General features: G+C 40.6%; 1 protein-coding gene across 11 annotated transcripts in view; it reads left to right on the forward strand.

The window, feature by feature from the left end:
• The first annotated feature begins 2,229 nt into the window (after positions 1-2,229).
• The window catches only part of gapvd1 (GTPase activating protein and VPS9 domains 1), a 115,246-nt gene continuing 101,247 nt past the window's right edge, over positions 2,230-16,228 (forward strand). For 9 of the 11 annotated variants that reach the window (XM_067969719.1, XM_067969724.1, XM_067969726.1 and 6 more), the window contains exon 1: positions 2,230-2,350. The gene's annotated coding sequence lies outside the window, so the exon portion shown is untranslated. Of the gene's footprint in view, positions 2,351-7,652; positions 7,782-16,228 lie in introns of all 11 variants that reach the window. The other 2 variants (XM_067969720.1, XM_067969722.1) reach the window with 2 other exon arrangements.

Below are 16,228 nucleotides of genomic sequence, written 5' to 3' on the forward strand. Positions count from 1 at the left end.
GTCATGTGATGAAACCTCCAGGAATACGTCCAACCAGAGTTAGCAACCCTAGTAAAATCCAATAGAGTACAGTTCAAATTATGTGATACAACAGCCCATCAGTTCAAGTCATGTGATTCACTGATACCAGTTCTTCAAGTTGCACTGCATTCATAGTTGGTGCCCTGGAGGCTTGTGGAGTAATCAGGAGGGAGCAGACTGGATATTGCTCTTGTGAGTAATGTATAGGATGGGCTGGTTTTGGAGATTGAGATTGCAGAGCATAGTAAGGCTCAGGGGAAAGTCACTTACATCGGATTTATCAATTTTTGAAAGAATTTTGTCCTTAAGAGAAACCTGGGAGCACACCATATCTTGGATTTTATCTTTGGATGTGTACTCAAAGTCCAAAATTCATGTAACTGTAGATGAGAGATTTACTGAACGTATCTGTCTCCAAAGAGGAGTGAAGCATGTTTGCGTATTGTCACTCATCGTATTTGATCTCTTCATCAAGGAAGGCATCAAAAGAGATGGATTAAGCATTTCTGTTCCAGCCACATATGAAAGTATTATAGAGCTCACACTCATGTGGTTAGCAGACTCACCTGGAAATCCAGTGCTCTTCACCGAACGTCATGAACAATGGGCTAACCAGTGGTATATGGTAGTGGGAGCCCTGAAGTGCAATATTATGGTTTTGCATGGCTCACCTGATTGTGAAAATGTCATCATGGCTTTGGAGCTTGATGTTATGGTGGTGAAAATGTCGACTAGATGTTCTCTGCTGTTGTCGTGAAGCTACTGCATCCTTTAAGTTATCATTCATTAGGAGTGGCAATCATAAAATTATAGAAAGGTTACAGCATGGAAGGAGACCATTCGGCCCATCGAATCCATGCCGGCTCTTTGCAAGAGCAATCTAGTTAGTCCCATTCCCCCACCCTATCTCCGTAGCCCTGCAAATTTTTTACTTTCAAGTACTTATCCAGTTCCCTTTTGAAGGCCATGGTTGAATCTGCCTCCACCAACCCCTCAGGCAGTGCATTCCAGATCCTAACCACTCATTGTGTAAAAAGGTTTTCCCTCATGTCACCTTTGGTTCTTTTGCCAATCACCTTAAATCTATGCGGTCTGGTTCTTGATCCTTCCACCAATGGGAACAGTTTCTCTCCACCTACTCTGTCTAGATCCTTCATGATTTTGAATACCTCTATCAAATCTCCTCACAACCATCTCTATTCCAAGAAGAACAACCCCAGCTTCTCCAGTCTATTCACTTAACTGAAGTCTCTCATCCCTGGAATCATTCTAGTAAATCTCTTCTGCACCCTCTCTAAGGCCTTCACACCTTTCCTAAAGTGCAGTGCCCAGATCTGGACACAATACTTCAATTGTGGCTGAACCATTTTTTTATAAAGATTCATCATAACTTCCTTTAGTTTTCTTTCGGATAAGGTCTTGCCCAGTAGGAGGGGGGCCACTGAGGACTGAGGTGAACTGCCAGCACGTTTCTGCAGGTAGCATCATCGCCCCTTTTGGTTGCTGACTTTCTCTGATGAACCCACTTTCACTGAGACTGAATGACTTTCCTTAGTTTAAAAATGTACCCTTTGTTGATGAACATCTTGCTTGAAAATAAGCACAGTTCTCAATGGCTCAGTGAATAGTGCATCATGTGGCCTGGTCATTACTGAGCACAATAGATTCAGATTCAATCCTTGGTCTGTCCTGAGTTTGCTGATCTCAGCTGCAATAGTGGAGACACTAGAAATGGTCTCACTATCTGTCGGCTAGGAAAGGCAGGGTTCCTGCTCCTGATTGCTGTTCATTGATTTCTGTTGGGAATTGGACTTGTGTGGGTATGATGCCAGTCACACACCCCGCCCCCCCAAGATCGAATGACTTGGCAACTCTCTGGGTTCACACACTGAAGAAGTCACTTGGACGAGAAGCGAGATGCCGGCACTCGTTGAACTATAACCCTGCATGTGTCAGCAGCTTCAGGAGAGAGGGAGGGAGATGCGGGGCGGGGACTCTCTATCTTTGCATGGCAATGTATCTTTAACCTGCAAATTGCTGAGCTTAATGTCTCTCTGATGTTAGTAGCTCTGCTGGAAGGATTTGCCTTCTTTGGAGGAGGCTGGAAATCTCTTTAATTTCCAGACTTGCAGTTTGGTGTCAAAGAACGCAAATCCCAGAATTCAGTGTGGCTGCCGCCGCATGCGCAGTGGCCCGCCTGGCTCTCCGCCGTGACAGCCGCAGACGGAAGGTGTGAGTGAGGACTCGCGGGTGGTTGGAGAGAAAGGAGAAGAGGCGCCACGGGAGCGAGCGAGCGCCGTCCGCCGCCGTGTGTGTCCTGCCGTCCTCGGTGAGTCTCCCCATTGATGTGGTGGAGAGGGACTGGGAGGCTGTTGGAGGTTTAATTTTTGTCCCCCCCCCGCCCTCCGTGTTGCCGTGACTGAGTTTGCCTGAGGCTGTGGCCTAGCCCCTGTAGTAACAGCGAGGCGGCGGTTAGCCAGCGCAGGCCAGCGCCTCTGAGGCGCTCGGATCAGGTCTCGCCCAGTCGGAGGGGGAAGCCACTGAGGTGAACTGCCGGCCCGTTCCCGCAGGTAGCATTATCGCCCCTTTGGGTTGCCGACTTTCTCCGACGAGCCCACGTTCACTGAGACTGAATAAATGGACCCCGAGACCGCCACTTGAACCCAAATTCGGTCAGTGGAAGGTGCGCGGGCGCCCGCGCAGTGAACCTGTTTAATATTCCCACTGTAACCTGGAGGAGAATTGCTGTCTCTCATTTTAATACTGTACTGTGAAAGCGTTTGAATGTTTATAGGGGTTGATTTCCGTGATTGACGCCTCACATTGGCAGACTGATGCACATCCTCTGTGTTCATACAATCTGATTAACATGACATAGTTTTCTGGATTATGTTTCTTGAATTAGGGAAGACAATATCAAATACTTGTGTGTTTTTACCGCAGTAGGATAACGTATCACAAGTAATCTCGAACATTACTTTGAAATCGTTTTGCCTAGTTTTCCGTTAAACTAATGTTACCAACACGATCCATAACATTTTAACCATATATAATTTAACAAATGGTTTTAATTTACAGGGACAGTATTTTATGTGTTAGAATTACGACCCATAGCCTAGAAGTTATTTTTGATATTAGTGGAGAAATGCTTAATTTGTTGGAGTGATCGTTTTTGTTCACTTTTAATGCAGGCATCATTTTGTGTATTTTAAATGGGTTAATGCTTTTGCTAAAATAGAGAATAGGGAATAATATGTCTTCGAGATTTGCCTGCCAATATCGCCAACAGTAGTATCCATTTTAAAAATAATGATGGAATTCTGTCATCTGCTTTCCGTCCTTAAAAGTAATTTTAGTTATAATAGTGTACAAAAGGTGGAATGCATTTTTAAAAAAAGTTGAATAAAGGCTCTGGTTACTGATTTGTGAAAGAGATAAATGAGGTATTTTGTGTACACAGTGCTTGAATTTGTTTGTGTTGTGATTTCATAATCTGTGGATTTCACTGTACTGAGTATTGCACTGTCAACCAGTATAATAGTTTTGAAGTTGCTTCAAAAAGAATTAGCATAAGTGGTTGTCATGCCTTGTGTCCATCATGTGCTTGTACATGCCCATTTCTGTTTTTATCTTTTTCCCCCGCCCCCATCTCCCATCTCTTTCTCTCCACCTCTCCTCGCCGCCCGCCCCCCCCCCACCCCCCCGGCCAATGGTTGCTGAAACCACCACTCATCTCCAGATCATTTTTCCAATATTCCTTCCCAGCTTATCCAGAATTCTGCCATCTGCATCCTATTCTACCCAAAGTCTCTCTTTTTCTCATCTCCGTTGGTTCCTTGTTTCTCAGTGTATCAACTTCAGAATCCTTGTCCTTAATTATATGTCCTTCCATGAGCTTCACTGTATCTTATCTATACAATCACTTCAAGATCTATGAACATATAAAAAGGTCAAGAAAAGAACAACATATCCATTAAGTCCACCCAATCTAGTCAGTAGTGCAACCTTGTAGACTGTACCCCTACTCTCCAGCATACTATGTCTAGGGACAGACTAAACAGAAGGAAAAAAACCTGCAACGAATTCAGGCAAATTCTGACTCCCTTCGGCAATCGAGTAAGCTGCAGGAGACTACAGTTGGCCATGAGTCATCACAATAACGAACTCGTATGACTGGAGATGCCATCTTCTGTCAGGATCTTGTTGCCTATTAAAGGAGTACATCCTGCTTACATCCTTCACTCTTCAACCTATGGAGTATTGTGCGCTTCCCTCTTCCGTCTGCTTTATCATTGTTGACGGAGGCTTTCAACTATCTGGAACACTTCCTTGAAACCCATCTGCCTTGCTATCTCTCCCCACGTTCAAATGGCTCCTTCAAATTTGCTTCATCAGTTAGCCTTTGGCCACTTTCCCTAATTTTACTTTTACTCCTGCTTTGGTCTGACACCCAACTGTCAAGTATCAATGTTAAAAGCACTATATAATTGTAAGTTGTTTTGAGACTGGCCCTAAATTGTGTGTGCTTGATTTTCCCAGTACATGCAGATGTTAGATAAGTAGTGGGGGGGTTTCACATGTGCATGTGCTAAACCTGAATATAAATGGGCCAGTTTGATTTATTGTAAAATCCAGTTTATAGGTTGACCTTCATACCTAGGATATGATTTGTGCTCCAGGATGATTGTGATTCTGTATGGTGATGGTGAGACACTTGAACTATATTTTATGGTAGTAAAGGATACACAAGTGCTGAAAACATACCTTAACATTTATGAAAGTTAAGAAATAATACTGAATGTATAGCATCTGAGTACTGTGTGGAATATGCACTATTCTGTTGCCCTTTTTTTGTTGTATCATCACTTTTTTTAGTACATTTTTATAATCTGATGTTACTCCATACTCAGTTCTTGCATATTTCCACTCTTTAAAAAAAACTTTGTTCCTTGCCAATTTTTTCCATCAGTTTTTCTCCTTGCTTCTGAAAATATTAGCTCCTTATTAGTATATTGTTCCACAGTCACAGTGCAGGGTCTTGACTCACCACAGGCTTGGATTTCACCTGATGAAGGAGATAATCTCCGAAAGCTTGTGATTTTAAAATAAATTTGTTGGACTATAACCTGGTGTTGTAAGATTCCTTACATTTGTCCACCCCAGTCCATCACTGGCATCTTCACATCTTGGATTTTCCTGATCTACACGGCTCAGCTACTCATTAAATAAATGTGTTCAGCCATTAAGGGAGCCCACTGTCACTTTTTGCATGTCTTTTACTTCTCACAGTGACCAATATTCATGTGTGAGACTTGTTGGTATCACTGGGCTACTGAAATGTGAGGCATCATTTCTGAACCTGATTCTGTCTTTACCTAACATTGATGCAGGTGCACTTCTAGAAGGGGGTCACTGAATACTGGTTAAGAGCAGCAACCTTGGCTGATCTTGTGACATCCTCCCCCCCCCCCCCCCCTGCCCCCCCACATGACTGAGGTTGTTTGCCCCTCTGATTCTGCCACCATCGCATTTTTGCCTTGCGTGTGCATTTCACTGGCATTGCATGGTTTCACGCAGTCAAAAGAACCCATCAAAGTGAGCAGGCGAACAGCCACACAACTGTAGCAGTGCAGAGCAACTATTTTGGTGGTCTTGCATTTTACCTGTGGCCTGTTAAATATGATCCAGTTCCGTGTGTTTTCAATGCTTGTGTCATGAGCATGCTGATGCACAGGACTGACTTAGCATCAATATCAATGGTAGCTTTTTTCTTTAGCTAGGTAGAGAAAGCAATCAAATTGCTCAATTTCTTTCCAAAGCTACTAACTGCCACAAAAAGAACGAACCAATTCAGTCAAACAATTTACCATTTTGTTTGAGTGGCCATGTTGTTTCCACAGCCAACCAACTATATGCATGTAAAATAAAATTTATTTATAAATATACATGCATAAAAACTTAAATAATTTGCATAAAAATATAATTGTGTGTGTAAAGTTGCCCATATCTTGTTGGCAATGCATGCATATTAGTTTTGCCCTCAAAGCCTTAGACTGTCTGAGGACCCAACCAAGCCACATGTGCTTCTTAGCTCAGCCTGGCCCAGTTGTGTACTGGTGAACCTGCCAACTACTTGGCCCTGCTCGATTAATCCCTCCTGTCTGGCATCCTCGTCTCTCCATTTTTGCAAGCCTACCTCGTATTGTGGTATCTTAGCTCACAAATATTGCCTGAATGTCATTGGAAGATCCCCAATATTTCCAAAAAAAAACTTTGGGATAAATGTTTACTAAATTTTGTGGCCAAGTATCTGAATTGTGGAAGAAGAATTTTGACCATCTCTTAATGGCTTTCAGTTGTATTCAGCCAGTCGATAACAGTTGATAACAACTGTCACTGATAGCAAATAGGAGTGGTTGATAAAAGATTGAATTTAAGCTTTCATTATATTTAGATTTGTCAAGGATGGTCAGTTTGTCAATTAGAGGATATTGTGTTGGTGCATTACTGGGTTACTTCATGAATGCGAAAAAGGCATAATTCAGTGCATTGCCGTCATCATTGAATTATGAAGACTTTCATGACTGAAATTGTTTATCTGTCTACTCAAAGTGGTGAGAATGTGGAACTCAGTGGTTGAGGTGAATAGTATAGATGTATTTAAGGGGAAGCTAAATAAGTGCACAAGGGAGAAAATAATAGAAGGATATCTTGATGGGGTGGGAGAAGGCTCCTGTGGAGCATAAACACCAGTATGCATCAGTTGGGCTGAATAGCCTGTTTGTGTGCTGTAAATTCTATGTAAAATTTTATTTATTCAAATGTGGAAAGGCATATTTAAATGGTGATGGAAACTTCAGAGGTCACACGGATATTTGTAATGTTTCAGTTGACAATTGCGAGCATTAAACGGTAGTATATGCGTTAGGAAATATTTAAGGGAGATAATGGGTGAATATCTACCTGGGCATGAGATCTAATATAAGGGTAAGTGCACAATGATGATTAAATATTCCTGAGTTCCTGAGCTGCTGGGACAATGAAACTAAATCAAGGAAAGCAAACAGTTTATGATTGGAAAGAAAGAAGGAACTTTCATTCAGACAGCACCTTTCACATGCTCAGGGCGTCTCAAAGTGCTTCACAGCTGATGCAATACTTTTGATGTTTAGTAACTTTTGTTACGTAGGTAAATGCGGCAGCGAATGTGTGCACAGCAAGGTCCCACACAGAGGAATGACCAGTTTATCAGTTTTGGTGTCGTTGGTTAAGGAATGACTGTCAGCAGGAGAACTTCCTTATCTTTGAATAGGATGGGATCTTGTACGTTCACCTGAACAGGTAGATGGGGCCTCAGTTTAATGACGCTTCCAAAAAAACAGATAATATAGGATGTAAGGTGAGATGGATATTCTGTAGTTTTGCTTGATGTTTACATCTTCGGATAGGGCAAAACTTTGCAAAACCTTTGCTCAGGAGGTTAGTGGATAGGGTAAAATCCATGATAGAGCAGATTGTACATGGTCTGTAGATGAAACCAGCTTGATGGGTGAATAGACTTCCATTTTTTGTTCTTGTGATGGATATTTTCACTTCCGCACCTTCCTTGTTTTTATTTCTCTTCCCTTTAGTTGGCCTGCAATATGAACAGTCCGTGATTAACCCCAGGGCCTCTGCCAATCTGTTCTGAAACAAACAGCCAGGAAGTGCGTGAGAGTGAGCAGCACAGGTGATCATCCCTCTCCCGCCCACTGATCATGGTAGGAAGCATGCGTTGTGCTTCCCCATTTCTGTAATATTTTTATTTTGCTGCTAGTGTTGGTGTATTTTCATTGTATCTAGATGTTATGAAGTAATTTGCCAACAGCATTTGCATCATTTGGGTTGGTGAGATACCTTCACACTGAAAATTTGATAAATTGATGCAGTGTTTGATTTACCACCCTTAAATGCCAGAGCATCCACTAAATGTAATAATTGCTTTGTGTGTACTTATTATAAGTTGTTAAGTAGATTTTTCTGTTGATGTTCCAATGCCTAGTACAGTGGTAGGCTGCAGTGTTATCTCAATTTCCAGCCACATGGTTTGTTATCTATTTGTCAAGCCATTGGATGATACAAAGCAGATGCTGTTTGCTTTCTTACAGGTAGGATAATAGGAGGGTGAAGCACTTGGTCATTTTCAAGCACTTCCAACAGCTAATTCAAATGACACTGACAGAGGTCTAATCAGAGCTTATTAGCCCACTGCCCTGGCTAGGGTTTGGAGTGGGTTGTGGTGCTTTCAAACAATGTTTTTTAAAAAAGTATATATTTTTAAAAAGTTAATTTTGCAGTGAGTTTTTAAATTGACAACTTTTGTACCTCAGAAGTTGTGTTAACATACTGGTTGGCCAGAGTGCTGGGTTAGAGATCGTACCAGGATTTCTGATGTCAGCCAAGCCTGTGAGGAGAGGTTGATGTTTGTGGTCTTGTTTTCTGCATCTGTACTAGTACTATATCCCATTTTTATTTATTTAAGTAAGAATTGCTAAATGGATTGTTGATCTAATTAACTTAAATAAGAAACAAAGAGCTTGCATTTATGTAGCGCCTTTCACGATCTTAGGACGATCCAAAACGATTCACAGCCAATGTTATAATGCAGGAAAATGTGGCAGCCATTTTACACACAGCAAGGTCTGACAAACAGCAATGCGATAAATGATCAATTAAAATTTTTTTTAAAGTTATGTTGGTTGAGTGCTAAATGTTGGCCAGGACACGGAGAGAACTCCCCTGCTCCTCGAATAGTGCCACGAGATCTTTTACAACCACCTGAGGGGGCAGACGGGGCCTTAGTTTAATGTCTCATCCAAAAGATAGCATCCCTGACAGTACAGCACTCCCTTAGTACTGCACTGAAATGTCAGCCCAGATTATGTTCTCAAGTCTCTGGAGGGGGGGCTTGAACTTGCAATCTTCTGAGTCAGAGGCGGGAGTGTGATTCAAATAGAATGAAAGGAGATAAAACTTAGGCTAGCAAATATTCATGAACTATCAATGAAGTCCTATCAGGGACATTTATAATGCACTCTCATCAGTAAATTGATTATAAAAAATAGATTTCTGTTCTAACATATGTTTGTCAAAAGGAAGGGAAAAATTGGAGGCTGAGTTAACTCATGCTGTTGCTGGGCAGCTTGTGGCAGCTGGTTATAATACACAGTTAACATCGCTTCAGAACATGTCTTTTTGGCTTCTTGGTTGGAGAAAAGTGCATGCTGGGGAGAAAAAGGCACAACCATTGGGTTGCAAGAGGAATGGTTTTAAAACCCTACACACAGTTTTAGAAGAACACTGCAAAAAGTACCTTTTTCGGCAGAGTGTAGCTAACAGCTGCCTTGATAACTTTTTCTGTTTTGACTTGTGGAGTAGACTGAAGGTCAGTAGTTTACAAAAGAAAGACTCAATACAAAACCGTGTTATCTTTATTGTAAGCTATCTAATTATAAAAGCAACTTACTAAAATGCATGTATGATGTGTGATAGTAATTTACAAAAAAAACTATAGTTGACCATCAGTGGTATTTGACACTGCGGATGCACTACACTCATGAATTGAAGTTGTTTGTTACTTCCTTATTTCTGGGTATAGGTGAACTAGGAGAGGAAGCATTCATTTCTTGGGTTAGAAAATAAAAGAACCTCTGTACATCTGAGGAAACTTGTATTGGTATGTGATCCTGAGATTTTATGCAAAAGAAAAATCCACATACAGAGGCTGCTTTGTCCTTTGCATGCCCACGGCTGAGAGGAATGAAGGAAAAAATATTCTGTCGTTTATTTTGTGCTGACTGAATTGCAGTTGTTCATTCAGTAGGTTTTGGCAAAAATAATGCAAGTGAAGCACAAAATATAACAGTGTCATAGTTTTTAACATACAGCAAATATTTTTTGAATCCTTTGAGGAATGTTTGAAGCAATTTTGTTGCAGAAAATATTGCAGGCAATGTTTTCATTTTTAATCTATTCCATTTCTATTGTACTCTAGCATTTTAATTTCACACCTTGGTTTGATCAATTTTGCATGTTGGAAAGCCTACATCCGACAAGAAAGTGGATCCTCTAATAGGAATTAGTTGAACTATTTTTTTTCTAATTTAAGTATTCCTGTCATCCCAGTCTCATTCACAATCAGTTTAAGCTGGAAGTGTAACCCAATCAGGTGATGGACCTGACCCAAGTCAGTTGCTCGGTTCCAAGTTGCAATCTCAGCATTTCTTGTATGTGCCACACAAGCCAACAATGTTTTTTTTAAATGTAGATCATTCGTTAAAACAACTTGCTGCTACAGATGTTTAAATGTCTGCAATAACAGCTTGTTTTTGGATGCATCTGGAAGCTTTATATTTGATATTTATATTGGTAACACAAATGTTATCGTGCAGTGCTACCTGCAAAAGCTGGAGGCGTTGCTGGCACTTATAACATTTAGCATACTTTAAGCTCCCAACACTATTGTAATGAATTGAATTTCTTGTGAAGTCATGTACCTCTTAAACAAAAAAAAAATCTCCCTTTGGTCTTCAGGGCATTGGGCAAATGGGCAACCCGCTCCCAAGCCTTTGCCAAGAGGTGCGCAGGGGTAGCATAATGATGACTCACTGCTTGATTTATTTCTCTTCCAAATAATTTAAGTTCATATTTCTTTAATGCTGTTTCAGATGAATTTCAAAGTGAAATGTATGGTTTCTTCAGTTGCTGAATGTCCTTTTTAACTTTTAATTAAATGTTCAATATCTTGAAATTTTTCTCAGCCCACCATTCTGTTATTGCTGTGTATTGTTTCTGTAAAGGCAGGGTCATAGCTGGTGGGGACTGCAAGTTCTGAGTGGCAAAGATATGCAGAGTACTTGTCGACAGTTACTAATTTTAGGTTAGCTGGAGTGGAGGGGAAATAGGTGCCATTGATGTGTTTTCTCCTGGTTGTTGGTTTGTATCATTGACTATTGGGGGAAAAAAATTGCAGTGGCACCTGATAATCAGTGAAATCAGTTAAATCATAAATTCTGTATTCTGAATGTTCTAAGCCAGTGGATCTAACAGTATATAAAAGATATGCTGCATTTTAAGGATAGTAGCATTACATCATGCAATGCATTATGTATTATTCTGCTGTTAAATTGCAGGTGGGCGTAATCTGGTGTGTTCTTTTAAGGGACAAGATCGAATTGCAGTAAGTTCTTGTGTCGCTTCGTGGTCAAAAGAAACCTGCAGGACATAACTACTTTTCTTGTCTTGTACTTTGTGGCACAGAAATTTGCATTGTGATGCACCTGATGTGTATATCATTTACTAGTTAAGCTCCTGTTGCATTGCACATAAGGAATCAAGACCAAGTGAAGCGGGATTGAAGGGTATGGGATAACAGGATCAGGGTGCGCAGATGTAATTCAGTCCCTATCTTAAAGTCATGAATTCTATCCTTTTTTAAAAAAAAATGTATTTCCATCATAAATTCCTCCGTCTTCATTTAAAATGGAAGCTCCCTTTGTAAACTTGTCACGCTGTAATTCTGTCGTCTTGCCGGTGTAGTGCTTCATGACACATTCATATCAATTTATATTATAAATGTGGACATACAAATTTATAATGGAAATATGAATTTAAAAATATGTGACTTTGAAATGGGAACTCAATTACATTTATATCCCCCGCCCAATTATCCTTCTGCTCTCTAATCTCGCTTCACCTCAACTGCACTTGATCTTAACTCCCTGTGTGCAACATCAGAGAAGATTGACTCGTACACCAAGAAATGGATTATTCAATAATGGCAAGTTTTATTTTGTTTGGTTGATCCACTCTTTCATAAGTTGGGACGGGTGCCCTGAGTCTGTTTTCACTGGGTTGCACCAAGCACGTATTTGAAAACTGTTGCTGTAGATTATACTCTGTTAACCAGAAACTGAGTCCCTTACATCCTATAAAGCAGTGTTGTCCAAAAAGGCTAATGGAATGTTGGCCTTTATCTCAAGGGGGGATAGAATACAAAGGAGTGGAAGTTATGTTACAGTTATATAAAGCTCTGGTTAGATCCCATTTAGAGTACTGTGTTCAGTGTTGGGCACCACACCTCGGGAAGGATATATTGACCTTGGAGGGGGTACAGCGAAAATTCACCAGAATGATACCTGGGCTCAAGTGTGAAATTATGAGGACAAGTTGCATAGACTAGGTTTGTATTCCTTTTGAATATAGAAGATTAAGGGGTGATCTAAGTTAAGTGTGCAAGATTATTAAAAAAGTTGACAGGGTGGATAGTGAGAAACTATTCCTGTTGGTGGAGTCCAAAACAAGGGGGCATAACCTTAAAATTAGAGCTAGGCTGTTCAGGGGTGAGGTCAGGAAGCACTTCTTCACACAATGGGTAGTGGAAATCTGGAACTCGCTCCCCTAAAAAGCTGTTAAGGCTAAATCAATTGAAAATTTCTAAATTGAGATTGATAGATTTTTGTTAGGCAAGGGTGTTAAGTGTTACGGAACCAAGGCGGGTAGATGGAGTTAGGATACAAATTAGCCACGATCTAATTGAATGGCATAACAGGTGCAAGGGGCTGAATGGCCGACTCCTGTTCCTATGTTCCAATAGAAATTGCTGACGAGCGACAGACATGGCTGCGGTGACACGGTTGTAGCCCCATGCACTAATTTTAGTCGAAAACTCCTTATATCCAGATAAATGTACTTAACGTGTATATTTAACAAATATCAATCATCATTCAGTATGAAACTTTGCAGTCTTTCTCTTCACCAAAGTTTGGGATTCTGGCATGAATTTATCAGACATGGTACATCTTAGTGCAGATTCTAGATTTTTGTCCAGTACTTTGAGTTCATCAGAGTGATTGTGTGAGTCAACATTCTCAGCAATGAGACCTGCCAGAGCCGCCCCTGCTCTCCATCCAGAACATGGTTGAATGCTGCTTCCCTTTTGCCATGATGTGCCCTGTTGGACATGTTTATTATTAGTTGGACTTGCTGCCTTCTGGCCTGGAGCATTTTTTCTGATTGGTGAAGCTGACCACAATGACAGTTCCTTTCTTCATACAGTATTGCTGGTGTTTCCATGGTGCTGAAGTCTGGCGTTTTCACCCGTGTTACACACCATTCCAGCAGATAACCAACAAGCTGTAACTCAGGAAATGAAGCACGCACAACAATCAAAAAACACTCGCACATTCTGCTTTTCGTCTTACCATTTTATCAACAAGCGCACAAAAAGGTTAAATTACACATGCATACGCCATGCGAATATGACTTGAGGTCACATGCCCATTGACCGTGTCAGTTACTCATTTTTTATTTACTGATCAAAAGTGCAATTAGGCACATGGCAAGTGGCTAACGTATTGGACAACACTGTTATAAAACAAACTATTCCCATTTCGGCGAGGGAATTTGGTGCTAGCAGTATACCTTGGAAATTTGTTCTGTTTTGTAGGGTAATTATAAAAGTAAAACAAATGTAAAGAAATTTTCAGAAACATCCTTACAGCTCTACAGGATAGTCCTTAGTGTTGATTTGCCAGGGTTAAGATTGAACGAAAAAGCTAGGTATACGTAGAAAAGTGACAGTGTTAAGGAATAGAATTGAAGTGGTGAGGTGGTCATGGCAGACTCTGACTCACTTTTACTTTCTCTTTCTTTCTCACCCACTGGGCTGGATTTTGTTGTAAAAATAACGGTGAGGCTAACAGCAAATTGGACAGTAACTTCCAGCGACCGCGCATGTGCAGTTAAACGTGGAAATCTGGAAGTTGCTGAACCAGATGCCCCCCTCTCCCAAAAGCTGTGTGAAAATGGCATCTCGCCGGCTGGCTCCCCATTCAAATGTATTGAATGGCGTGAATTTCCTGTCCTTACGAGATAGATGCAAACTAAACTCGCTAAAAAAATTCAAGTCCAGTCATTTCAAGGCTAAGTACCCTTTTTAACGGCCTGCTATGTCTTAATTACTCCAAACAACCTCTGTGGCACTGAAAATTAACTTTTACAAGTGTTGAGTTTCATTCCTTACGCTTTTAATTATTGTTGGACGTTTTTTTTTAACAATATTTTTTTACTTTTCCTTTCTGCCTGCTTTAACTGACTCTTAATCCAATATTTCTCACTAGTTTGCTTACTATACCTGATTCGACATTGAATTCACTGTTCTAATTTACACTTCCTGGTTCAGTCTGTGCCGGTTATTAAAACAATGCTTCAGTCAGATTGGTTTAGGAGGTACGCAGCTACTTGCCCTGTTCACACACGTACCAGATGCCCTGTAGAGGGCGCTGCGCTTTTTGGATTTCTAATCAAGAGGAACTTGCCATGCAAAAGCTCATAGTCCATGGGCAAGTGCAAATCTTTCTAACGTACGGCGCACAGCAACATCCGGCCCACTGTCTTATGCTCTCGTTTCCTCTTTCTCTTTCCCTCTCCCTCTCTCTCCTTGTATCTGCATATGTTACTATAACTTAGTACTGAAAAATTGGGCTTTTATATAACTGTACAATCGTGTTTTGAGTGTTCAAAATGCCCTCAAGGATATTTTCTCTGTGATGCTTGTGCCTATCTGAGAAGCTTGAGTCTTGAGTTCATTGGGGTTCCCAGTGCCAACACGTGGCTGAAAAGACTGAGCAAGGCAGCACGCTACAGCTCCCAGCGTACATTTCTGCTTGCAACTCTCAGAATTTTTCGACAATCGACAGCAAGACTGGCCATTCAGCATGCTAGAATTTGCTGATTTCAAACCCTGCATCTTGCTGTCCATCAGTTGAGCAGGGAAACCGTTACTGACACATAATCTAGGTTCACACTTCAGTGAAGAACTGCACTGTCTTTTGGATGAGACGTTAAACTGTGGCCCCATCTGCCCTTTTCAGGTAGACGTAAAAGATTCCGTAGCACGATTCAAAGAAGAGCAGGGAAGTTCTTCCCAGTGCCCTGGTGAATAATGATCCAATAACCAACGTCATTAAAAACAGATGATCTGGTCATTTGTTTCATTGTTGTTTATGGGAAATTGTGTGCAAATTGGCTGCAGCGTTTCCTAGATTACAAAACTTCAAAAGTATTTCTTCGGCTGTAAAGTGCTTTGGAACATCCTGAGGTTGTGAAAGGTGCTATATAAATGCAAGTCATTGAGTAGAAACAGTTAAGGTAATTTTAATTGGCTCATCAAAATGTAAAGCAAGAACTTTGGAATTTTAACTGGAATAACTTAGATAAAAGGTCCATGTAAGTAACAATATCGAAGTAGCCTTTTTAAAGCAAATACAGCTTAATGTGTGCAGTGAAATTTTGTACTTAGAAGTTATATTGCAATATATTTTATTGTTTGAAAGAACTCAAAACAACAGCAGAAAAAGTTGTAACTTTTTGAAAGATTGTCCCATTATTCAGACACTGAATAAATTGTTTATTGAAGAGCCTTTAGTAACATGAAGTACTGTGGCAAAATATTTTGGTTAAGAATCTTGTCTTTCATTTTATATTTGTTGGTTCTCACTATTAAAAACATGCATCGTAAACATATGGGACAGTCAACTGATTTGATACTGAAGATAAAGTCTGTTTCTTGGAAGAAATTATTTTTGCTCAAAATATTTTATTCAAATCTAGTCATGAAGGAAGCATAATGGAAACTACAAGGCAAAGTATTAACATTTATAGCTGCGTTTAAAAACAATTGGCTATAACAGGAAGCTGACATATGTGCTTTAGATTAATATATTGTAAACAATTTTACAACACAAAGTTATAGTCCAACGATTTATTTGAAATTTACAAGCTTTCGGAGGCTTCCTCCTTTCTCAGGTAAATGTTAGGAACTCCTCGAAGCCTACGCATTCATAAATCACAGAACAATACATGGTGATTACAGATAGCCTTTGCAACTGCCCGTTGCCAAGGCAATCAGTGTTCAGACAGAGACGTGAGACGTGATACCTACAGAGCCCCCGAATATACAGTCAACAAAAAAAAACAAACAGAAAAAAAAAGAGAGAGAGAGAGAGAGGCAGAAACATCCGGAAGGCAGAGAAAGCCAGCAAATGACCCGTTATATTAAAAACAGATAGCTTTTGTTCGCTGGTGGGGTTACGTGCAGCGTGACATGAGCCCAAGATCCCGGTTGAGGCCGTCCTCATGGGTGCGGAACTTGGCTATCAATTTCTGC

Source organism: Heptranchias perlo, chromosome 31, assembly GCF_035084215.1.
Source record: "Heptranchias perlo isolate sHepPer1 chromosome 31, sHepPer1.hap1, whole genome shotgun sequence".
Lineage (NCBI taxonomy): Eukaryota > Metazoa > Chordata > Chondrichthyes > Hexanchiformes > Hexanchidae > Heptranchias > Heptranchias perlo.